The following is a 25800-nucleotide window of genomic DNA, read 5'->3' on the forward strand; positions in this document are numbered from 1 at the left end:
CTAAAGTGGCCCGGTCTCCCCGTGGTGCTCGGGGCGGGGGGCGGATACAATGGTCAAGTGATAATTAATGTAGAGAGATTTTCTACCGTAAGTTAGTCAAAATAAAAGTACAATTCTAGTTGTGCTTGCGGGGATTGAGCTTCAGCTGTCTGCACCCGCCTCGCAACATTCAGTATGGTATTGAACTATACGTAACAAGATAGGGGGCATTGGCTAAATTCACGAAAGCACTTACGCAAGCACTTACGAAACTGTACATCTTTTCTCACTCTTTGGCGGTTTTGTTTCTAATTATTAAACGGTTAATGAGCTCGGAAGCACCAGGAGGCTGTTTATAACAATAACAATAGTTGATTGGTAAGTTTTCATGCTTGTAAACTGTTTAATAAATGTAACCAAAGCCGTCAAAGATTGAGGAAAGATGTACACGCTCGTAAGTACTTGCGTAACTGCTTCGTGAATCTGGCCCCAGGTCCTCTGGTAGGTTAGGAGAGGATACTTTAAATAGACAGTTTTCTTGACATTGGGAAATCTTAGGAGGACGGGCTGGATGGGTAACTGTTGCGCCACAGTGTTGCCAAGCCAGTACCAGTTGTCAGTGTTGTAACTTCAACAATACTTGACCTAAAGGAAGCTAGACAAGTCTAAGCACAAAATTCTTGATCCCAGAAACCAGTTTGCGCGCCAACCTAATTTACTTTAGTTAGCCCTACTTCAATCGGCCATTGACGCGTTTTCTAAGGTTGATTTTAGTTCCGTTTTCTTTTGTTAAAGAATGATGAACTTAGATAAAAATGTTTTCTCGCCTTTCCTTACCTCTCCGACATCCCTTCCTTCCCGTACACCGTGTATAAAGTGTCTAGCTATCTCTCCTCTAAGCTACTTCTAGCTTTTCTTTACCCAGTACTTTACTGGACTTGATTCTTTCAGCATAGCTGCTTGACTCGTACTTAAGGCACTTAGTGGTAAGACACTCGCCTGGCGTCTGCGAGCGCTGTCCAGGGTTCGTATCCAGGCCGGGGAGGATTTACTGGGCGTTAATTCTTAACTGTAGCCTCTGTTTAACCTCTGTTGCTAGTGGTTGTACAAGAATGTAAGAACTCTTGTATATATATTTGTGTAAATATTTATATATATACCTACACCTATATTTCAAGGGAGCCGGTCGGCCGAGCGGACAGGAAGCTGGACTTGTGATCCTGTCGTCCTGGGTTCGATCCCAGGCGCCGGCGAGAAAGAATGGGCAGAGTTTCTTTCACCCTATGCCCCTGTTACCTAGCAGTAAAATAGGTACCTGGGTGTTAGCCAGCTGTCACGGGCTGCTTCCTGGGGGGTGGAGGCCTGGTCAAGGACCGGGCCGCGGGGACACTAAAGCCCCGTAATCATCTCAAGATAACCTCAAGAAGATAACACACTACTCTGGGTACCTACTCACCTAGCAGTAAGTAGGTACCCAGGAGTTAGCTTGTTGTGGAGTTACCTGCTGGGCGGGGTCAGTAATTCGACCCTGGGGGGGGGGTTAGGGGGGTTTAGGAGACCTTGATAAATGCCTAACATGTATGTATACACTCTGGCTTCCTGTTCCCCTACACAGTGAATTATAACTGAATAAATATACCAGTATTTTATACAGCGATACATACTAAATAATATAATAATATAATTAATAATAATATAAATAATAAAATTCTATTCCGAAAATTATAGAAACAAGGAAGTGATTCGTAAAGCAGTTATATAACGTTAACACTAATACGTTAATAATACTGAATAATACTACACTTATCATACTGCACTGCTCGTTCATACGTGGTTGTGCAGGGCCTCGCTGAGGACCCTACAGACCTCCCGGAGTCCTCCAGTGACCACACACACTACAACACACAACTCGAATATTATAATATCACCATCATAATAAAAAAAATCATAATATTAATATTGTAATATATAATTTTAGAACCTCAGGTTGCAATTCTGTTGACCATGTCGTGATCAGGTTGTCTGGGGCGTGTTCCTGGGAATATCCAGCGCATACGTTCGAATCCTCATCACGGTGCTTACGGATTTTCTCTTAGTTCTTTATTAGTTTCTATGACTCCAGCCATTAGCTCGCTCACTCGCGCAGCGCCGTACTGCAAGCGACCTGTCCTCCTACAGCCTGTCCTCCTACAGCCTGTCCTTTTACAGCCTGTCCTTTTACAGCCTGTCCTTTTACAAAGAACGTCGCTTTTCGCTCGTATGCGTTACACAAGACCAAAAATTGTCATACTAGAAAATGGAAGCGGCTGGCGAAAGTGACGTACTGTCCCGTGTTCTGTTTTGGGTCCCCTAGCAGGCTAGGAGAAACCACTTTAAATTGCCCCGTTATCTTGACGTTGGGAAACCTTAGGAGGATAGACTGCTGCAAGAGCGGTGTTCAGGCACGCCAGCACAGGGGGAGAACATGGAAGACACCTCAAGCACGTCCAGTGTCTCTCTCAGCACCGCTCCTGTGCCAGGTAAGTCCACTTCGGGCTCACCATAGCCCGTGCTACTTGGAACTTGTTCCGAGTAGCTGAATCTATAACAACAACAACACGTCCAGTCCCAAAGATTAGTCCCAGGTCTCGAACGTTGGGGGGGGGGGGGGGGGAATGCTGCACTGGATCTTGGCTTGGGTGGAGGGGGGGGAGGAAGGGGGGGGGGTACGAATAGATTGCTTTTGGGGATGGTGAGGGGGGGGGAGGGGGGTGAGTGGTAGGCATGAGGGGTCGCGCTTGGGGGATGCGGATGCTACTTATCTCTTGCCGTTGCTGGAGGTGGTGGTGACCTTTGACCTCGCAATCACCACTTCCCTCCTCTTCCTTCTCCACCATCTGTACCGTTACGCTCACCTCTGCTGTGTACTCTCATTATCTACTTCCTCTCTTGCCTCCTGTCCTCGCCTTCCTAAGACATAGTCGCTTATCTCTTAACAGATCAGATGATACACAAATTAACAATAGGAACAAGGGGGAGCCGGTCGGCCGAGCGGACAGCACGCGGGACTTGTGATCCTGTGGTCCCGGGTTCGATCCCAGGCGCCGGCGAGAAACAATGGGCAGAGTTTCTTTCACCCCATGCCCCTGTTACCTAGCAGTAAAATAGGTACCTTGGTGTTAGTCAGCTGTCACGGGCTGCTTCCTGGGGGTGGAGGCCTGGTCGAGGACCGGGCCGCGGGGACACTAAAGCCCCGAAATCATCTCAAGATAACCTCAAGAAGAACTTTATTGTAAAAAAACAAAGTTTCAGTGGAATCAATTTGTTCAGGTGAACAAATTGTTCAGGTGAACAAATTGTTCATCTGTTTACAGATGAAGACATTCAGGAGAGTTTGATAACGTCATAGACGCTGTTATACCTCTCCTTCTCGACCACCTAAATCACCTCGCTGTCTTTGTGTTCGGGCGTCTGTAACCTCTTAATTCCTAGTGCTGTTTCCCTTTATATTAGAACTGCATTATCATCTCCGTCTACCGTAGTTATGGCAGCTTTTATAGTCCCATTCGGGTCATTATTGCCTCGTATTGACTTTCTTCTCGCCCCTTTGAGCTGCCCAGGTGACTTTATTATCCCCAATGGAGAGCAATAAGCGTTGGATTTTTGTCATTAAGCGTGTAAGTGCCTTAAACAGCTCCGCTCAGGCGACCAGGAAACTGTTCCTTTGCTTGCTTGCGGCACCAGGAACGTTCTCGGCTCTTTCGGGAGTTTTGCTCGAGCAAAGTCGAGCTCGAAAGCGGTTAGACAGCCAACACAGACTGTTAACTCCTCCATTGGGGAGACATCTCCCGTCACGCAGGGTGCAGTCGCACCTCCACAGATCTCCAGTATCAGCTCTTGATACTGGTAATGGCTCAAAAGGGCCACCACTTACGGGCTATTCATGCCCGTGCCACCTTTTGGGAGGTTTAATCTTCATCAATCAATCAATCAGTCCTTTCTCCTGATAGCTGTCCCCCGGGCCCAGGGCGCGGGGGGAAGACGACCCGGGGGTTCACGGCGCCTCCCCCAGCAATCTGCGCCGGCAAGAAATACCACGTCACTCTCAGCTCGATGGCGACAACCTTTATTACATTTTTGTGTGTGGTGAGAAAACGATATTAGATCTTCGTGTTGACAGGGAATGGCATTTTTGCGAAGACTGGGCCGGTGAGCATTGATGGCCCGGAACTGGTGCAGTCGAGGAGGAAATGGGGCTACGGAATAATGCAAGAATGGGGAGGGGGAGGCTGGGAATGGTGAGGAAGGGGGTACTTCACACTTCCCCATTCCCTTATTTCTCTCATGTTGCAATCATTCCTGCTCCTGATAGTCGGCTTCAAGCCTTTTTACTTGTCGGGGGGAACATTTCCTGCTGTCCAGCCGTATTGCTTTCAGACGGTGGCTGTTTAGTGTAGTCAGTCGTCACAGCCTCCTTCAGGCGGCTGTCCCGCCTTGGACAACACCCTTCGGGGTTCGACTCTCCTTAAGGAGTAACTAACAAGCACTTGAGAACACAAGAATCAGTGAAACTGCAGAAGGCATGGATATAATAACATGGCATGGATATAATGGCTGCCGCCCATACGGGGCGGCAGCCATTATATCCACCCAAACCTACGCATATCTCACCTACGCTTGAAACACTCAGCGATCCCACGATTTGTTACCAGTTTGTTCCATAAATCAACAGGTCTGTGTTGATTTACATCCAAACACAGGTCTTACCTGAATGTTACCTCCAGCGGCGGAGACAATTAATGTATTTTAATACCAGGCCTCCACCCCCAGGAAGCAGCCCGTGACAGCTGACTAACACCCAGGTACCTATTTTACTGCTAGGTAACAGGGGCATAGGGTGAAAGAAACTCTGCCCATTGTTTCTCGCCGGCGCCTGGGATCGAACCCAGGACCACAGGATCACAAGTCCAGCGTGCTGTCCGCTCGGCCGACCGACTCCTCGGGTGGTAGCAAGAGACCGGACAAAAGGTACCACGTGGGAGGCATGACACGTCCAGCGGGGTTGTTTCTTAATGGGTGACAAACGGGCTTACTATGGCATATGTTCACACAGGATTAGCCACACTGCCCAGTAATCCCGATAAGGGGTTTTGAAACCAACATGTTAGTCGAGCTAGGTTCAGAAGGCGGGTCCCAAGAACCGTAGCTTAGCCTTCCCACACGCTAGGCGAGGGCCTCTACAACCACATTCCTGTCTACGCTGAAACAATGAATGGTGTAAGGGAAATAATTACTAAATCAACACCCTCCCACAATGCTCTGAAGCTAACTTCATGTTGGCAGATTTCCTCCAAACTTTCTTCCTAGGGAGTTTAAATTTGATTTTGGTTTATTAGTCAATTGGTTTCCGTTAGAAGTGACTAGTCTGGGTTTGAAGAGTACCGATCACAGGTCGCTGTAGAACGCGAACATTTGTACCCGCCAACACTGCCGTTGTATATCTCTCAACTTTCGGTAACCATTATAATTTTCTCCATTGCTTTTAAATAGCAATTTTATTTGGTTATAGATATATAAACGTACAATGTGTCGGATGTTTTATATCTGGGAAGGAATGAATAATGTATCAATGTGTGTGTGTGGGGGGGGGGGGGGGGGTGAGGAATGCCATCATTGGAACGTTTAAGAGCTAATGAGAAAATTTACGATGTGGCAACTGTGTATGAGAGCGATGAGCAGCAGGTTCTATTGTGAGTTGCCATCACCAGCTGAGGCTGTGAATAGTTTAGCCCAACCTGTGTTCTCTAGTGAATAGTAAATAATGGTAGATACCATTTGAGTTATCGGTAATGGAGAGAGAAAACTATTAAAGTCTGAATCTGTCAAACTAATGGAGTGAAGGATATCTCTTAGTAACTGTGACTCCCTGTCGATTGGTGAAATTTATTTAAAATATTTAGTCAATGAGGAATTGTATTGCATATTTAACGTGGAATTTAGTTTTAATACAAATGTATGTAGATTGTTGTTGAATAGGTCGTAAAGTAGGGTCGTGTTAGCTGGCGATAAGCGGCTGAAATGGGTGGAAGAATAGGGAGAGTTATCGCACGCGGCGCGGGGTGACGCCGACCAACTTCCTCGTAAGTCAAGTTGACCAAAGTTTGTGTAGCCAGTTGAGTGGGGACTTGGTCACGGGGCTGGTGCACCCGCCCTCGCCGCCCTCTCTATCACACTCCTCAACCACCCCCTTCCACCCCCGCCCGGTGTCTACCTTGGAATGTCTAGCCAAGTGTGTGTGTTTAAACGCGAAGCAAATATTGTGTGGGGTTGCCTAGGTGTTCCCGCCATCTTCGGAAAATGGGAAGAGGTGATTTCAACACTGCCATATTGTTGATATATCGCGGCAACGTTAAATAGTGAGCGCTAGTGTGTTTGTGTGTATGTGCGCGCGCGGGGTACGTGATTAATAGTGACTGGTGAAGCCCGAGATAGTGGATAAGATAGTGATATAGTCCCCTCTGAGGATGGCTGTGGGAGGCTCCGGAGCCATCAGCTGTGGTTGCTGGTGACGTCATCGCTCACACAGGTGAGACACCACAACACTGGTGACGTCATAGCTCACAACAGCTGAGAGACCACAACACTGGTGACGTCATAGCTCACAACAGGTGAGACCACAACACTGGTGACGTCATAGCTCACAACAGGTGAGACTCTATGTAACTTCACTAGTACTTCTATGTATCAATCCTACATGCCTGTACAGCATGCTATTTATTAATAAGATGAACGTTCTTGTTTATTTCCCCGGAGGATATAATGGTCTCGCGAACTGAACTCCAAAATTAATTTAGCTTAACTAATGAATTTTTGGGTTTAGTTCCCGAGCCCATTATTGCCCCTGTAAGAGTTTCCTCTACCACTCGCAGGATGGATATGGGATCCTCCGCCACTCATAAAATGAAGACGAGGAGTTACAATAACGTGGCTGAAGTATGTTGACCAAATCACACACTAGACAGTGAAGGGACGACGACGTTTCGGTCCGTCCTGGACCATTCTCAAGTCTACAATCGACTTGAGAATGGTCCAGGACGGACCGAAACGTCGTCGTCCCCTTCACCTTCTGGTATGTGGTCTGGTCAACATACTTTAGCCACGTTATTGCGACTCATCGCCTGCATAAGCGCAGACCAGTTTGGCTACAAAATGTTTCCCGACAAGAGACTTGCGTCTGGGTTAGGACCGCTGGGAGAATCTTGGAGACGGCAATCTAGCCGCGTTTGGAGACTTGTGGAACGAGCGTGTGAACAGTCAATCGATTATTGCTGAAACTTTTATCAGTTATACACTGTCAATGGGGAGTGTAAGCACGCCATGGTATTGGTTTCCACACCTAGTTATAATGATCCCACTGACATTCGAATAATGATCGCACCCTCTTCCCCTTCAATATTATTTGTTGGCCTATTGAAATATCTAAATTAAAATATCAAACTATTAAAATATCTAAAAGGGGAGGGGGCGAGTCGAAGCCTTTTGGGGTATAATGCGTATCGGTAAGTACTTCGTTTTTGAGGAAGACATCTCCCGTCCACGAGGGAGACATCTCCCGCCCCGCTCCTGTGCCACGTAAATTACGGGCTCACCATAGCCCGTGCTACTTGGAACTTGTTCCAAGTAGCTGAATCTATAACAACATACTTCGTTGTCCCTGGCGACGCAGGCCTGCCTGCCTCTCGTCCCTGGCGACGCAGGCCTACCTGCCTCTCGTCCCTGGCGACGCAGGCCTACCTGCCTCTCGTCCCTGGCGACGCAGGCCTACCTGCCTCTCGTCCCTGGCGACGCAGGCCTGCCTGCCTCTCGTCCCTGGCGACGCAGGCCTGCCTGCCTCTCGTCCCTGGCGACGCAGGCCTGCCTGCCTCTCGTCCCTGGCGACGCAGGCCTGCCTGCCTCTCGTCCCTGGCGACGCAGGCCTGCCTGCCTCTCGTCCCTGGCGACGCAGGCCTGCCTGCCTCTCGTCCCTGGCGACGCAGGCCTGCCTGCCTCTCGTCCCTGGCGACGCAGGCCTGCCTGCCTCTCGTCCCTGGCGACGCAGGCCTGCCTGCCTCTCGTCCCTGGCGACGCAGGCCTGCCTGCCTCTCGTCCCTGGCGACGCAGGCCTGCCTGCCTCTCGTCCCTGGCGACGCAGGCCTGCCTGCCTCTCGTCCCTGGCGACGCAGGCCTGCCTGCCTCTCGTCCCTGGCGACGCAGGCCTGCCTGCCTCTCGTCCCTGGCGACGCAGGCCTGCCTGCCTCTCGTCCCTGGCGACGCAGGCCTGCCTGCCTCTCGTCCCTGGCGACGCAGGCCTGCCTGCCTCTCGTCCCTGGCGACGCAGGCCTGCCTGCCTCTCGTCCCTGGCGACGCAGGCCTGCCTGCCTCTCGTCCCTGGCGACGCAGGCCTGCCTGCCTCTCGTCCCTGGCGACGCAGGCCTGCCTGCCTCTCGTCCCTGGCGACGCAGGCCTGCCTGCCTCTCGTCCCTGGCGACGCAGGCCTGCCTGCCTCTCGTCCCTGGCGACGCAGGCCTGCCTGCCTCTCGTCCCTGGCGACGCAGGCCTGCCTGCCTCTCGTCCCTGGCGACGCAGGCCTGCCTGCCTCTCGTCCCTGGCGACGCAGGCCTGCCTGCCTCTCGTCCCTTCTGACTGGAAGTGTGTGAAGTTGGTTGTGGTGGTCGTGATTGCTTGTTACACTAGGGATGGTCGTTGGATAGTTGTTACAATAATGAAGATGGTCGTTGCTGCGTTGGCTGGTTTTTTACCGGTTGGACACTCGTTTGTAAATATTTGTAAATCATCACTCAAGTCCAGTTGTTTGTGGATGAAGTTGTTGTAGTTGAAGAAATGAGTCAGTACTGTGTGTGGGGATGGGGGTTGGAGTCTAGATCTGTTATGTTGTTCGTAGATTCAGTAATTCATTGTTTGGTGTGTCAGGGGTGAGTGTTTATAAACGGGGAGAGGAAACGCCTTCGAATGCTGTGCCAGGTAAGTCCCACTACGGGCTCACCATAGCCCGTGCTACTTGGAACTTGTTCAGAGTAGCTGAATCTATAACAACAACAACAACAGCCCTTGATTGTCGACTCTTTAAAAAGAGTTGAATTACTCGCAGTGTTCAGCTACGAGTAATTGTCTAGTAACGTTCAAGACTCGCGTTCAAGAAGTTACGCTTTGCAAGTTTTAGTGCATCTTTCTTTTTTCTTTGCGGTCTTGTCGTTCTGTGAGGACTTATTGTGTACTGTGAAGGTCCTCTAGTTAGAATCTTTTAAACTTGCATGGTGTAATATTGTTTTGGTTCGTCCAATCCATTTTCTTTGCATCTTTCAGAGTTCATTGTCAAGGTTTCAGTGGTGTTGGAGAGTTTGGTCCACGTCACCGAGTGTGTAAATGTCAGGGTGTTGAACTGTCTTCAGTGATGACCTAAGAGGTGATGTCCGCCCGCGGGAACTTCTCGCTTCTTCACGCAGTAACGAACGGAACCTCTGTACTCGCCTAGTTGCGCTTGCAGGGCTTGAGCTTCGGCTCTTTGGTCCCGTCTCTCATCTCCCAGTTAACTGGTGTACAGGTTCCCCAGCCTATTAGGCTCTTATCATATTGAGCAAAATAATATCTTTATCTACTCTGGTCTAGCAAGACCAGGGTAGGTCTGGTTAGACCAGGGTAGGTCCCGAGGGTTATCGGGAGGCCTGGTCGACGACCGGGCCGCGGGGACGCTAAGCCCCGGAAGCACCTCAAGGTAACCCTCCCTTTCTCTCTCTTGTATTAGGTTATATAAGTTCATCTAATGTTTAATTAGTAAAGAATAATTAGTTGGCTTGAATACATGTTCCAGCTGAGTCGTGTCAGGGGAGGCCTGCACAAGAGCGCCTGGAAGGTTAGCTTTGCTGAGGTAATACTTTGTAAAGTTTATCACCCCGGACAAACCTGAAACCTTGAAGTGAAAACTGCCTCGTGTGTGGCCTAGAGGATGGTGCTGGAGTCTTCCGGATACGTTGTGCGCAGCCTCTGATGTGCCTGTGGTTTATAATAGAGGAACAGACGTGAGAGACAGTGGTTCGACAGGCGTCACCCGTCGTGGTTGACAGTGACAGGTGTCTCCTGCCACCCGTCGTGGTTGACAGGCGCGTCTCCTGCCTCCCGTCGTGGTTGACAGGTGCGTCCCCTGCCTCCCGTCGTGGTTGACAGGTGCGTCTCCTGCCACCCGTCGTGGTTGACAGGCGCGTCCCCTGCCACCCGTCGTGGTTGACAGGCGCGTCTCCTGCCACCCGTCGTGGTTGACAGGCGCGTCTCCTGCCACCCGTCGTGGTTGACAGGCGCGTCTCCTGCCACCCGTCGTGGTTGACAGGCGCGTCTCCTGCCACCCGTCGTGGTTGACAGGCGCGTCTCCTGCCACCCGTCGTGGTTGACAGGCGCGTCTCCTGCCACCCGTCGTGGTTGACAGGCGCGTCTCCTGCCACCCGTCGTGGTTGACAGGCGCGTCTCCTGCCACCCTTCACGGCCGCAGAGGTAAAGATTGTGTAAGAGCAAGATTGCTCGCTGGAATGTCTGACTTTCTCAGTTATTTGACAGGAGAACCTCGAGGCGTCAGATTATTGCTGGTTACGTGTTGCTCTTGTTTGCTCTGCGTTTACCGCTACTCGCTGCTCCTTTTTTTTGTTTATACCAGTGTTGTATACAGCTCTTGTTTCTCTTATTATTTGGTCTTGGGTTACTCTTATTCTATGGCCTCTTGCTAGTCTATTGTCGTTGTTTTCAAGTTTTGCTTTAAGTAGTGTTTTTGTTACAATATTTTTTTCAGTGTCAAATTGAATTCGTTATTGGAGGTGTTGATCACTTTGGGTAATTTTAATTCGGAAGTGAAACTCTGAAACGGCGTTCCTCGTATAGCAGTCTGTGGCAACTGCTTGTGGTGAGGCGCGGGTCAGATTACAGTGTTTAGTGTTGTGAGGTGGTGCCAGAGGAGAGAATTTGCATTAGGGTAGGTTATCTTGAGATGATTCTGAGATGATTTCGGGGCTAAGCGCCCCCGCGGCCCGGTCCTCGACCAGGTCCTCGGTCCTCGACCTGGTCCTCAAGGCCTCCTTTTTGGTTATGCACCCCCCAGGAAGCAGCCCGTAGCAGCTGTCTAACTCACAGGTACCTGTCTACTGCTAGGTAACAGGAGCATCAGGGGGGGGGGGAAAGAAACTCTGCCCATTTGTTTCCGCCTCCGCCTGGGATCGAACCCGGAACCTTAGGACTAAGAATCGCGAGCGCTGTCCACTCGGCCATTAGGAGAGGGTTCGGATAATTTTCCCCAAGACCGAACTTTACAAGATGTTCGACAGAGCGGCAATTAAGGTGAGCTGGTATATGGTTGCTGGTACTGTCAGCACGCCACGGCGACCAGGGGCCATTGATTGATTGATAAAGATTAAGCCACCCAAAAGGTGGCACGGGCATGAATAGCCCGTAAGTGGTGGCCCTTTTGAGCCATTACCAGTATCAAGAGCTGATACTGGAGATCTGTGGAGTTGCGACTGCACCCTGCGTGACGGGAGATGTCTCCCGTGGAAACATAAGACCAGGGGCCAGATTCACGAAAGCACTTACAAACGTGTACATCTTTTCTCAATCTTTGACAGCTTTGGTTACATTTATTAAACAGTTCACAAGCATGAAAGTTCCCAATCAACTGTTTTTATTGTTATAAACAGCCTCCTGGTGCTTGGGAGCTCATTAACTATTTAATAATTGTAAAAAAGGCCGCCAAAGATTGAGAAAAGATGTACAGGTGCGTAAGTGTTTGCGTCGGTGCTTTCGTGAATCTGGCCCCAGGCTGATATAGATGACAATAATAACACTAGGAATATGTTGATTATATCTTGTAGGCCTCAGTAGGCCTACGGGAGCCGGTCGGCCGAGCGGACAGCACGCTGGACTTGTGATCCTGTGGTCCCGGGTTCGATCCCAGGCGCCGGCGAGAAACAATGGGCAGAGTTTCTTTCACCCTATGCCCCTGTTACCTAGCAGTAAAATAGGTACCTGGGTGTTAGTCAGCTGTCACGGGCTGCTTCCTGGGGGTGGAGGCCTGGTCGAGGACCGGGCCGCGGGGACACTAAAGCCCCGAAATCATCTCAAGATAACCTCGGTAGACCTAAATAAGTTAGGTTCGTTGCAGCGTCTGCACGAGTCTGCCTGGTGAGCAGTCTCCTCTTGAACTGAATCTTGTATATTGCCACTAGGCTCCTGCACCCGTTATTCAGCTGTGCGGCTGAGGCAAGTGTCTCCAGACGCAGCCAGTCCTCAAGCATGTAAATGTTGTATTTTACCTTGTAAATTGATGTAAATATGATCTTTATATTGTATATTTAATAAAGGAATAAAAAGTCCTCGGGTTGGGTTCGTCCTGGCGGACCTCGAATCCAAAGACGCACCCGTCAATTTTAACGTACTGCGAATTTAAAATTTGTATATTCTCACATAAGGTAAAATTATTTCTGAGAAAAAAAGTCGAAAAGTGAAGCCTAGCAAAGGTTAAGCGGTAGGGTTCTGTTGACAGCTGTTGGTAGTAGCGGCATGTGAACGAAGCGCCGCTCCAGATACATTCGTACGTTAGGATATTTGGCAGTAATTTTCGTTTGATATAATTAATGCTTTTACGGGGCTTCCCAAGTTATTACGCATGACCAAACTCTCACCAGTCAAGCCTGGCCTCGAGCCGGGCTTTGGGAGTAGAACAACTCCCAGAACCCCATCAAACGGGCATCAAGCAGTATGACAGTTTTTTGAAGCAACAATTGGATTTAGTTTCAGTTGGAATAGGATAAGGAAGGAGTAGGGAGGGGGAGGAACACATACTATGAAGGAGGGGTTGTTGGGGAGGGGGTGGGGGAGGGGGTGAATAAATGAGTAGCCATCAACAAGAGGAGAGCCGGGAGGGGTGAACATGCAAAGACTAATGGAAGATAATGGTAAACAATAAAGGTACTTTAGGGGTCCTTCAGAACCAATTAGGATGGCTGCCTCTTGCTAGAGTTACCAAGGCTCTTGCTACGCCTCCCCTGCGCCCACACACTCTTATCTACTTCAGTTTTCTCTTGTTGGTCAAACTTTATTAAGTTTCTTTTCAATTTTAACATTTTAAACATTACTTTTTATATTTTTAGTTTCATTTAATTTGTTTGACTCCAAACGAGTCTTCGTCACCTACTTAGTGAACTAAATTTAGAATAGACTACAAATGGTTTCCTATAGTGGCATTAGCCTAGAGACCTAGGCAGTTAGAATTTCTATAGCATATAATAGATTGTAGTGCTTAGTTGCAGCTATTCTTCTTGAAGATTGAAAATGAATTATTCTCGGTTCGAAAGATTCTTTTCCTGGATTTCAGAATTGACTTCAAGTTCGTTTATTGAGACAAGAAAGAAATACATCTCAAAAAGGATAGAGTAGCTTGGGCTATTTCTACTCCCCAACAGAATTGACTTTATCTGCTTTAGCGTTGTCTTAGTTGTCACGCGAAGCCGGTGGAGGCATTGTTACTGTTTGTTTTATTAATGGCTGTGGTCACCCTGGAAACGCAAACCAAAACTGTCTCTATTACAAGCTGTAACAAGCAGAAAATAAAGTTGTTTCATCTTGGCTTAACGTGTTTATGACGTATTAGAACGTTGTTACAACTTGTTATATTGGTTGTTATAACTGGTTAGGTGGTGTTAAAACTTGTTCGAACGTTGTAACAACGTCGTAGTTTCGGTGTGTGTGTTTGGCGGGGATCAGCCTTTAACAGCCTTAAAACAAGGCGTCACTCACTCTTGCCTACCACGACACGATTACAAAAATCATGGAATGCCAGCAACCGAGAGCTCCCCTGTTGAAATTCTTACCCTGTGCTTCGTCATCTAACCACCCGGCATTTTCTAGAACAAAGCTCTCCACTTCCTGGGGACTCGTCTGCACCCGTACCACAAGTTTCGTCTTCAAGGACTACTGATAAACGTTAAATATAAGCTGTTGATCCCCGTTTCAGACCTGCCAGACGCATTTAAGACCTGCTAGTATCTTCAGGAGTGTTGACTTTCCCACCATGGTTGAGAGGCCCTCGCTGCCATATACGTCGGTGGCACTGTTAGTGTAAGCCTGTAGGGGGACCTACCCTACCTAGTGGGGGTCTGCACGCCCACCACCACCACTACACCCTGCAGCTGTTGCTACTCTCACAATCTCTCTCTCCCACCCCTCTTCTGTATAGGCTAATCCTTTCCTGACTGGAAAGGACGTCAACAAATTTACTTCATTCGAAAAAGTTTTGGAAAGCGAACTGGTGGTGTAATTGAGTTTATAGCTTGGATGGCTTTGTTGAATTTTGGATTTAGTCGCATGGCTATACCATGCCATTATTTTATGTTAAAACAAAGGAAATCGAATAAGTATTGCTGTTGGCTTCAAACGAGGCTGCTTGTTTATACCAAAAGAACTATTACTGAAATTAGTGTAATGATCAAATTACTAAACATTAATAATAATACTGCGACAATAGTTCATTTATTATGCACCCCATACCCATCTTGTGGGCGGTAGTGGAAAGGGTTACAGAGGCACATAATGGGCTCAGGGACTGAACCCCACAATTCATTTAGCTAAGCAAGTTACAATCTTGCGACAATAAATGGTAAAAATGTGGAGACTGCTGGTAGGTGATACAATAAAGCCTAGGACATGCCAGGGTGGCCACTCCCCCACCCAACCCTCACCCGCCTTCCCAAACATGGTTTGGGATTCCCGACTTTTTCAAAAACAAATTTGTGGCTAGGATGTTTTTCGGATTTTTAAGTTTGCGACTGTTGTAGCCTAATTGTTGGCTTTTCCTAAAGCTTCAGAAGTGGTATATATATATATATATATATATATATATATATATATATATATATATATATATATATATATATATGTATATATATATATATATATATATGTATATATATATATATGACAATGTCAGACCACGGAGGAAAAATGAAACAGGAAATTTCCTTAAGTACTTTCGTATATTAAATACATCTTCAGAAGGTATTTCTGAAGATGACCTTCTGAAGATGTATTTAATATACGAAAGTACTTAAGGAAATTTCCTGTTTCATTTTTCCTCCGTGGTCTGACATTGTCACATTATTAATCACGTGTTTATTTTCGTGATATACACACACACACATATATATATATATATATATATATATATATATATATATATATATATATATATATATATATATATATATATATATATATATATATATATAATATATATTCCAAAAGCTGCATGTTCAATTAAAGTTAAAGTATTAGTGGGTGTTTTGGCGTATGCATATTTTTTTATTCAATAGCGATATGTTATCAAAGCGTCAAATGGTGCCGTATATACATTTTGTGAAACGTAATTCGTTGAACATTTTGTAGTGGTTATTGTTTAACAAGGTTAAGGGTTAAATGTTAAAATGTTGGGAGGTTTTAGTTTAAGCGCTTGCAACAGAGGTGTATTAACCTTTGCACCTTCTTGGGTTAAACATGTTAATGTGCAGTTAAGGTGTCTTGTCGCACCACACTCCTCATTCTCTGGGAAAGAAGGCAACACTGTAACCCAGTTAAGTATACACAGATAACGTAATTTTACTTGTAAACTTGGGTCTCCTGTAAACAACGTCAGTATACACTGATCACACCTCGCCATTCTAATCGTCGGTTGTCTAATGTATTGACTTCCGACCTATTTTCCTCTATCATACCTACTACTACATATATTTCTAAAACACTCACTCACTCACTCAAAAAACACCACAGCACCTACCCTTGGGTACCTTGAGGTGCTTCCGGGGCTTAGTGTCCCCGCGGCCCGGTCGTCGACCAGGTCTCCTGGTTGCTGGACTGATCAACCAGGCTGTTAGACGCGGCTGCTCGCAGCCTGACGCAGCCTGAGCACAACTCAGTATGCCGCCCCATCGCGGGATCCCCCATCGCGGGATCCCCCATCGCGGGATCCCCCCCCCCCTCTCTAAAAGGTTTAGGCACAAGGTGTCATGTATTAGTCCCAAGATTGCTCATTTAGACCTAGGACAATTTAGGATGTTGAAGTTTTTATGCCCTTCAATGCACCGACAGAACAAAACTTGCCTTTTGGGCACAACAGTGGTCATTTTGTACAGTTCATACATTGTCGCTAAAGTCACTATAATTTTTACGTGATAGGTTATATATCCCCATCGACTTATTATTATTAACATCTTTATTGACAAAATTAATTACAATTTTGCCTAATCTGAGGATTTCAATTAATTCTTATTAAAGTGAGGATAATGCTGGTATTCACTGTCACGCAGGACAGAGGGTCATACATAAGGCAATAGGTCTAAACTGTAGGCTGAAGCACATATATATCATGGTTACAAACATTGTTTTAATGTATGGATATGTGAAAACAACTTTCTATTGTGCACTGCCACACAAGGGCAGGGATGGGTTCATAAGTGATGCAGCTTAGAAGTAATATAAATAAAATTGTTCTTCATTCTTTAAAATGGACAAGCAAATTTTGGGTAAATTGTTAGGATGTCGTCGAGAAGACCCGAGGCAATGAAATAGTTACACAGTTGGTGGTACAAGAGGCCAGGAGGTCTAAAGTGTACATCGACTGTGTCAAATGGTATGTGCTGTTGCACATGTTCTGTTGCACATGTTCTGTTGCACATGTGCTGGTGCACATGTTCTGTTGCCTCGTTGTTCAGTAAGCAATGCCCGAGGGAACACATATAGGAGGGTTGGCGCAACGTGGCATGTTTTCCAATATGATACCTGGATGCCCATTTACCACCGGCAGCAGCCTAATGACGTACATAATGATATACCGTTTGTCCGTTTGTCAGACATACCGTTGTCTGCCGGTGCCTCCAGTATGTAAGGAGGATACTGTTGACGTATTGTGTCGGCGTTCAACGTCATAATTCTCGTTCACTTCTTGACTGGTTCTGTTATGGGCATAGTTGTCTGTGTGATGTTTGGTAGCCTTCTTGTGCATGTACCACTGCCGCTGGCTTGTACAGTTGGCTCAGGGGAAGGTGTTGTGAATGTACAGCTTTGTCTGGGACTTCCGCGTCAGCACCGCTCCTGTGCCAGGCAAGTCCACTACGGGCTCACCATAGCCCGTGCTACTTGGAACTTGTTCAGAGTAGCTGAATCTATAACAACTGTGACTTCACCACAGTGTATCCGGCCTTAGTTTTTAGTCAGGACGTCTGCACTTCTTACTCTGATTAGTTTTTCTATAGGTTATTTCCTGATGGACTGCATTATATAACGACTCTGATCCTAAATTGTCGTCAATTTGTATTTTGCGTGTCCTTAGGGAATTTACTGTCGTATTGAATGCGTCGGTTGACGTGTTCAACCGTGTTCATGTGTAAATATATCATGTTTTTTTTCGTTCATTGGGTATTATTAGCTTCCAGTTAAAAAACATTTGTTTACATGCTAAAAAGACCGTTCTTATTTAATTATGGTAATACGGTCATTAATATTACACGTCACTTATAATGGAAGAGTACACTAGGATTAGGTTAGGTTAGGTTAGGTTAGGTTAGGTTAGGTTAGGTTGTACCGGATGGTGACTAGGTTAGGTTAGGTTATACCGGATGGTGACTAGGCTTCCTCAACATCCGGAAATGATCATGTATTTTAAAAGCGACTGATTGCGCTGCACTAAAGGGAAGGGCGTCGTTAATTGGTCACTAGAATGCTATTGTGATAGCAGTGTGTCCTGCAATTGGTCAGTCAACGTGTGTAGGTTATAACTGACAGGATTATTTGGTAATGCAAGTAACGGACAACTCCAAATAAGTTAGCCAGATAACCAGAACGTTTCAGCTACTAATATGATAGTAGAGGCACAAATAATATATATTTGTTAAGACGAGGGATTTCCCCCACATTAGACCATAGAAATAAAGTAAACTACAGGAGGGCTATTGACCCATACAAGGCTGCTATTTACAACCACATAAACTGTGTGTGTGTGTGTGTACTCACCTAGTTCTCACCTAGTTGTGTTTGCGGGGGTTGAGCTCTGGCTCTTTGGTCCCGCCTCTCAACCGTCAATCAACAGGTGTACAGATTCCTGAGTTGTGTGTGTGTGTGTGTGTGTGTGTGTGTGTGTGTGTGTGTGTGATATATATATATATATATATATATATATATATATATATATATATATATATATATATATATATATATATATATATATATATATATATATATATATATATATATATATATAAATACCTAGCCCTTGCTTGAAACAATCCAACAATCCCACGTCTAGTGTTACCCGGTAATTTATTCCATAAATCGACAATTGTTTCCAATACAGTATTTTCGTAGGGTATTACCAGAGTGTAACCTTGTCCAATTTGTATCCATTGTTTCCTGTTGTGGTGTGTCGTGATTACATTCTACACCTCACTTGTATCCCCCTTTGTTATACACTTTCATCCATTTGTATACTCCAGTCATGTCAATACTTACTCGAAACGTTTCTAGAAATGGGGAATTAAACTTTTTTTTCAGTCTTCACGAGGGAGATTTGTAAATTCTGTGATTGTCGTCGTTCTGTGATTGTCGTCGTTCTGTGATTGTCGTCGTTCTGTGATTGTCGTCGTTCTGTGATTGTCATCGTTCTGTGATTGTCACCGCCGACGTTCACACGAATTTCTGTCCAGTCTATAGCATGGAGACCAAAACAGAAATGTAATCTAAAAGGGTTTAATGAAGAGTAGCGTTGGAAGTCTGTCAAGCGGTGGTGGCTTACTGTGGTAACGTTGGTGGCTTACTGTGGCAACGTTGGTGGCTTACTGTGGTAACGTTGGTGGCTTACTGTGGTAACGTTGGTGGCTTACTCTGGTAACGTTGGTGGCTTACTGTGGTAACGTTGGTGGCTTACTCTGGTAACGTTGGTGGCTTACTGTGGTAACGTTGGTGGCTTACTGTGGTAACGTTGGTGGCTTACTGTGGCAACGTTGATGGTTTACTGTGACAACGGTGGTGGCAATTCACTAGTTATGGATGATGGCACAGGAGCTGAGGCTCAAGGTTGTTCACGTGGCGTATAGAGAAAGCTCGATTTATACACTTCAGTGAGGTGTATAAATAGGTGAAGTGAATGTATATAACTCATATATAAATAAATGAAATGTATAAAGTGTCAGGGGCCATCAGAGGACTAGCTACAATAGTGGAACTTACATCAAACCAATGTGGGCCGGTTTGTTGACCGGCCCACATTGTATACTGTTGTATACAATGTATATACAGTATACTATATATATATAGTATACTATTGTATACTGTTTTTTTTATCTTCGTCGTACTGCTAAATGAACTATGGGGCTAGGCGTCTGAACCCGTTGTGCGCCACCCTACCACCTCTCACGGGTTGGGTATGGGGTACATAATAAATGAGAACTACCTAATGTGTGTCTTATTTGCATTTTAGTATAATGTCAGTACCTTGGGGTGGTCCCGAGGATCAGTGTTCCACTTGTATACTGTGGGGTCTCCCTTTTGGCTAGGCTGGAGGGAGCCGGTCGGCCGAGCGGACAGCACACTGGATTTGTGATCATGTGGTCCTGGGTTCCATCCCAGGCGCCGGCGAGAAACAATGGGCAGAGTTGCTTTCACCCTATGCCCCTGTTACCTAGCAGTAAAATAGGTACCTGGGTGTTAGTCAGCTGTCACGGGCTGCTTCCTGGGGGTTGGAGGCCTGGTCGAGGACCGGGCCGCGGGGGCACTAAAGCCCCGAAATCATCTCAAGATAGGCTTGTCGTGTCTCCCGTTCTTTTCCACAATATATTTAGTCCTTGGGACATAAAAGTTGCAGACGAGGGTAAGTATTCTTCTCGGCCGACGAGACGGGTTGATCTAAAGACACGATGTTTTAGATTCAGCTACTCGGAACAAAGGTTCCAGATAGCACGGGCTATGGTGAGCCCGTAGTGGACTTACCTGGCACAGGAGCGGGGCTGTAAGTGGAAAGACACGAGGAACAACACACACAGAGATCACACTAACGTGATGCATCAAATGAACAAATCCACAAGGGCAGTGACGAGGATTCGAACCTGCGTCTGGGAGCATCCCAGACACTGCCTTAATCGACTGAGCTACGACAGGGTTAAAAGGGGTTGAAACCGGTAGTTTCAGTAGAACTTCGGTTTGAACCCTTTTAACCCTGTCGTAGCTCAGTCGATTAAGGCAGTGTCTGGGATGCTCCCAGACGCAGGTTCGAATCCTCGTCACAGCCCTTGTGGATTTGTTCAGGAGGAACAAGTTATCATATGTATCACATATTCAAACAGAGGTGTCGTGAGTGGTAGAAGGTCAGGTGATGATCTCAGGGGAGAGAGAGAGGAGCCTCGCTGCCGGAGGTGGGTGTGGTGGGTTGAGTCAGATGAATCTCAAGGGATCGTCTTCTGATTTGTGTTCATCATTATTCCCTACCTCTCCTCTCTTCATTTTCTCCTCTATGGTGTTCCTTCCGTGTATCTCTTCGTGTATAGGCATGTGTACTAGGTTTAATGAGGGAGGGGAAGAGTGGAGGAGGGAGCGGCAGGTGAAGTGTGGAGGGAGCATTGACCGCCCTCCACCCTCCCTCCCTCCCTCCCGCCCTCAACCACACTAATAGAAAATGGGATCCGAGATTCTAACTGTGGCGGGTGCTAAGTGTTTACCTGGAAACTCCTAAACATTATTTTTGTATTGTATCCACACGAGAGTGCGTGCGTGCGCGCGTGTGTGTGTGTGTGTGTGTGTGTGTGTGTGTGTGTGTGTGTGTGTGTGTGTGTGTGTGTGTGTGTGTGTGTGTGTGTGTGTGTGTGTGTGTTAAGGATGGTAGTGTAGTGGGCGGGAGGGATGGTTGAAGAATGACCTCAGCGGGTGGTGACTCACTCTTGCCCCCCCCCCCTGGCTAGTCTAGGGATTTGATTGTTGCCCCCACGAGGCAGCTAGTTTATTGTGCACCCCATACTCATCCTGTGAGCGGTAGCGCAAAAAAAAAAGCATTACAGAGGGCACAAAAGGTCTTTATCAGACTTCATCTTAGATTATTACATAAACAATTTCATGTATCCTTCACACCTTTATAGTTACAATGTCAGCTAGTTAGAGAAAGTGCTATTTCAAAGAGCTATATATTTACAGTAAGTCATTATACATTAATGTCTTATCGCTAATACATAATAGTTTGACCAATGGAGATATTAGTCATAGGGTAGCTTCTTTTTATTATTAGTCTTCACAATACACTACTGAAATTGAAACAAGTTTATTGAGGTTTATTATACCTGATCAACCAGGCTGTGACTCGTACGTCAGGCTGCGAGCAGCCGCGTCCAACAGCCTGGTTGATCAGTCCAGCAACCAGGAGGCCTGGTCGACGACCGGGCCGCGGGGACGCTAAGCCCCGGAAGCACCTCAAGGTAACCTCAAGGTAAAGGTAACCTCAAGCTATTCTCACCCCGTTCAGTACACCGTGTTAATACATACATAGACACACACACAATACACTACTTGTTTCTTAATCTCATATGTCGTTTATCTACTGGAACCGAAGTATCCGTCCCCTGTCCCTGCTTTCAGGGACACCCTAGTCAAGTGTGATGCCAACCTTACCCTCTTCACTATGGTGCCTACACGACAAAAAGTATTAAGACAGTATTGCGATTGAAGTTAATTAACGTTAATTTACATGTAGCAGCGTGTGAGAATTGGCAACGAGGAGAGAGCGAGAGGTAGTTGTTCTTCAGGTGGTTAACGGTTTCTTTGTGTACACAAATTTGACAACAATGGCAAGCTTCAGCTCTTGGGCCCAACCTTACAGTAACCGGTCAAGTGCAATGCCCCTTTCTTACCATGCCTACCTGCACTATTTTCAATTCTTTTTTTTTCCTTTGTTGTGCATCCCATACCCATCCCGTGGGTGGTGGTGGAAAGGGTAGAAACTCTCTTTCTACCCTTTCCACAGCAACCCAGTGGATAGGCGTGGGTTCATTATAGGCAGATTAAACGCGATAACTAGTTAACCACGCGTATAAATTGCCTAGCGTAGTTTAATGAACATTACTTCCAGTTCGTGAACCCATTAGACCAATGTGACTAACGTTACCGTCAAAGCGAGCAGGATGGACATGGGGGTCCATAATAATCCAGCAGAGGTGGGCGTAGGGTAGCGGTTGTCGAGGCGGGTGATGGAACAAGGAACAGGGAGCTACGTCAGGGGGGGAGTGGAGCTGCTACCTGTGTTACGGAGAGACACGGGGGCGCTGCGACACGGCCAGTAACTCCCAGGAACAAGGAAGTGGCAGACGAGCATGCATTGTGAAGACCATCTTGCTAACACGTTGTACTGACTGGGGTGAGAATAGCTTGAGCTACCTCATCCCTTTGTGTGTATTTTACCTCAATAAACTTATTTCAATTTCAATTTCTTGCCAACACATTTCTTGCTAAACTACCGGAAAAGTAGAGGACACATTCCTCTACACGAACGCTCTACTAACAATAGGAAATATAATAGCGCTGACAAATTGATTTTCTTCCGTTTTAATGACTTGCTAGTTTCCAATTTCCACCCGTCTCGTCCCAAGCTATGTATAGAGTTAACATTTTATCCTAGTCCCCCTTGCTAAATTTCTCAGGGAATCTCATATGTTGTGACCTTACCGCATGCTCAGTTTAAATTTTGAGTGTTAGTGCGTATATCTGACGTAGGCGGCAACGAAGCCCCTTGGGCCACGGAGCAGCTTGTGCGTACCTCCTCCTTGAGAGGGGGGGGGGGGTGTTAGCTGACACAATCATCGGGGAAATGAAAGAGAAACCTAGAAATCAACAAGGGCCGTAACGAGGGTTCGAACCTACGTCAGAGACACCTTGAAACCTCGGTTGGCGTTCCTTTCCTATCTACAACCTTAACAATCACAACCACTACAATTCTTACAATATTTCGGGTTTCAGACACGACATTTTCAGCGTGTTATAAACACTGACGTACAACTATAACTTGTAGACTATTATAAGATAAATTTACAACATGTTCAAAATCATTTGCTAAGACAATCAAAACACCTATACAACACCTTTAAATACAACCCCTAAGGTAAACGCTGTAGGTACACCTACAGTGGTTACCCTATCACCCTACTGTATACCTGTACTCTACAGTTCTGGTTACCCTATCACCCTACTGTATACCGGTACTCTACAGTTGTGGTTACTATCACCCTACTATATACCTGTACTCTACAGTTCTGGTTACCCTATCACCCTACTGTATACCGGTACTCTACAGTTGTGGTTACTATCACCCTACTATATACCTGTACTCTACAGTTCTGGTTACCCTATCACCCTACTGTATACCCACAAAAGCACAATGAACCACTATGAAATTTACAGCTAGCCGATAAGATACAGGCCTATACCTGCATTAAATTTTTTTTAGCACGTACAGAAACTACAGGTTTAGCATGAATTACAACGCCAATGAATAACACTGCAACACAGAGACCAACTAAAAGTCTCGGTGCTGTACTTGGAGCACGAGAAATGCAACGCCTGCAAGGCTTTTTCAAGTTGGTCAACTGTATCACGTAATGCCATGCTGTTTTACCCTAGCGAGTCTAGCAAAAACTTTTGTTGCACAAAGAGATGTTTGTAGGTTGCAGGAGTACTCCTCAAGTGCTCTGGTGTGTAGATCTGAGTGGAAATGACCAGACTAGCCAGGGAATGACCAGACCAGTAGAAAGCTGCAGCTGCAGGAGTGGGTCGTTGATCTACAGTCTTGTGTGTGTGTACTCGCCTATTTGTGTCTGCAGGATCGAGCATTGACCCTTGGATCCCGCCTTTCAAGCCATCGGTTGTTTACAGCAATCTACTGTGTAGTGATCAGTCACTAGCATCACCTCACATCTATGTGACTTCTTACACTTACACAGATGTGACATTTCTTAGGATAATAAGTGATGTCTCGATTGCGTGGGAACACTCGAGGAGGTTGTCGCAATACATACACATCTTCATATAGGTGAGTACATATCCCCCTCCTCCTCCACTCAGGATAGGAGTTGTGAGGGAGCGAGGGGATGGGGGGAGCGAGGAGGATGGGGGTGGGGGAGAGATAGGGAGTCTCCCTAAGCTGTACATTGTTCCAAGGTCACGAGGGGTAATAGTGCTAATTGTATTGTCAAGGGTATAGGAGACTGAGGAATGTCGACACCATCACCACCAACAAGGTAAGGTAGGACCACCACCTTGCCCAACTTACCCAAGTACTTGACTGAGAGCGGTTAGTGACCCCTCCCCCTCCTCTTCCTCCCTCAGGAAATTGAAGATGTAGTGGGTGGGGAAAGTTTCCCCAACTCACATGAAAGTTTCATGTGGGTGGGGAAACTCTCCTGGTGGAGGGAAGGAGGCACTCCTCGCTCCTCGCCTTTCCCTCCCCCCCCCCTTCCACCAGGGGAAAAGGAAATAGCTACAATCCCCCCTCCCCCACATCTCCCCCTGCTCCTTCCCCTACTCCCTCCCCTCCCCCTGCTCCTCCCCCTGCTCCTCCCCCTGCTCCTCCCCCTGCTCCTCCCCCTGCTCCCTCCACTTGACAGCAGTAGCTACGCTTTTCGCCTAAACAATATTAAACAGCGACTGTTCTTCGCTGAAGAACAGAATAGTGACATCACTATTGACGTCACTTGGGATATCACTTGTAGTGACATCGTGAATAGTAACATCACTTGGAATAATACAGTAAGTGATGTCTGAAGTGCATAGCAACACTCGAGGAGGTCGTCGCAATGTGTCAGTGTTTCGCAATGTTGTGTTGGCTTGCACTATATGGTCTACTGATGGTAAAGGGACGGTTACCGTGTGATGATTTCGGAACTCAACGTCCCCGCGGCCCGATCCCCGACCAGACCTCCTGAGGGCAAGCTAGTCAAATGCAGTAAGTCCTTCACTCACACGTTGCGGGATCCAGGTTCAATCCCCAGGCAGGACAGAAACTGTTGAGTATGTTTCCTTTCATTTATTGTCTCTGTTCACCTAACAGTAAATAACAGGTACCGAGAGTTAGGCAGCTGTTGTGGGTTGCATCCTGGGGAAGGTCAGCAGTTGGCTAGTGTGGGGGGGGGGGGCAGCAGTAAGCCTAAATACGATCTTATGATTCCGACAACGTAAATTCTTCAGACGCGAGTCTTTCCGCTGTTACCATGGGTAAATATCGGCAAATTATCATCCACACTTCCGTGGAAATAAACATTCCATTCCCTTGGGCTGTTACGGGTCTCGAACCCTGGATCCCAACGTGCGAGGCCGTATATTTGGTTGTTGTTTAAGATTCAGCTGCTGAAAACAAAAAGTTTCAAGTAGCACGGGCTATGGTGAGCCCGTAGTGGACTTGCCTGGCACAGGAGCGGTGCTGTAACTGCCGTATTTGGCTCCTGCGCCACTTGACGGGTCTAGGCACGAGGCTATATTTAAGAACATAAGAACAAAGGTAACTGCAGAAGGCCTATTGGTCCATACGAGGCAACTCCTATCTATAACCACCCGATCATATACATGTCCAACCCGCGCTTGAAACAATCTCCACACCACGTCCTTGAACCAACTTGAAGATGATCTATTACCAGCTGACGAAGGCCTTCGCTTGTGGCGGGTTAAAGAGCTCTTGCGGATAATGAGGGCCACTGTAGGTGGCATCACTCGGTGGATAATACTCATTATCTCGGGTGA

General features: G+C 46.8%; 1 protein-coding gene across 15 annotated transcripts in view; it reads left to right on the forward strand.

Annotated features, from left to right (window-relative positions):
* The window catches only part of Evi5 (ecotropic viral integration site 5), a 317622-nt gene that overhangs the window by 81428 nt on the left and 210394 nt on the right, over positions 1-25800 (forward strand). The window contains exon 1 of one of the 15 annotated variants that reach the window (XM_069315233.1): positions 6141-6665. The exons of 12 other annotated variants lie outside the window; for them this stretch is intronic. The gene's annotated coding sequence lies outside the window, so the exon portion shown is untranslated. Of the gene's footprint in view, positions 1-6140; positions 6666-25800 lie in introns of those variants that run through there. 2 more of the 15 variants (XM_069315238.1, XM_069315239.1) reach the window with 2 other exon arrangements.

Source organism: Procambarus clarkii, chromosome 81 (assembly GCF_040958095.1).
Source record: "Procambarus clarkii isolate CNS0578487 chromosome 81, FALCON_Pclarkii_2.0, whole genome shotgun sequence".
NCBI lineage: Eukaryota > Metazoa > Arthropoda > Malacostraca > Decapoda > Cambaridae > Procambarus > Procambarus clarkii.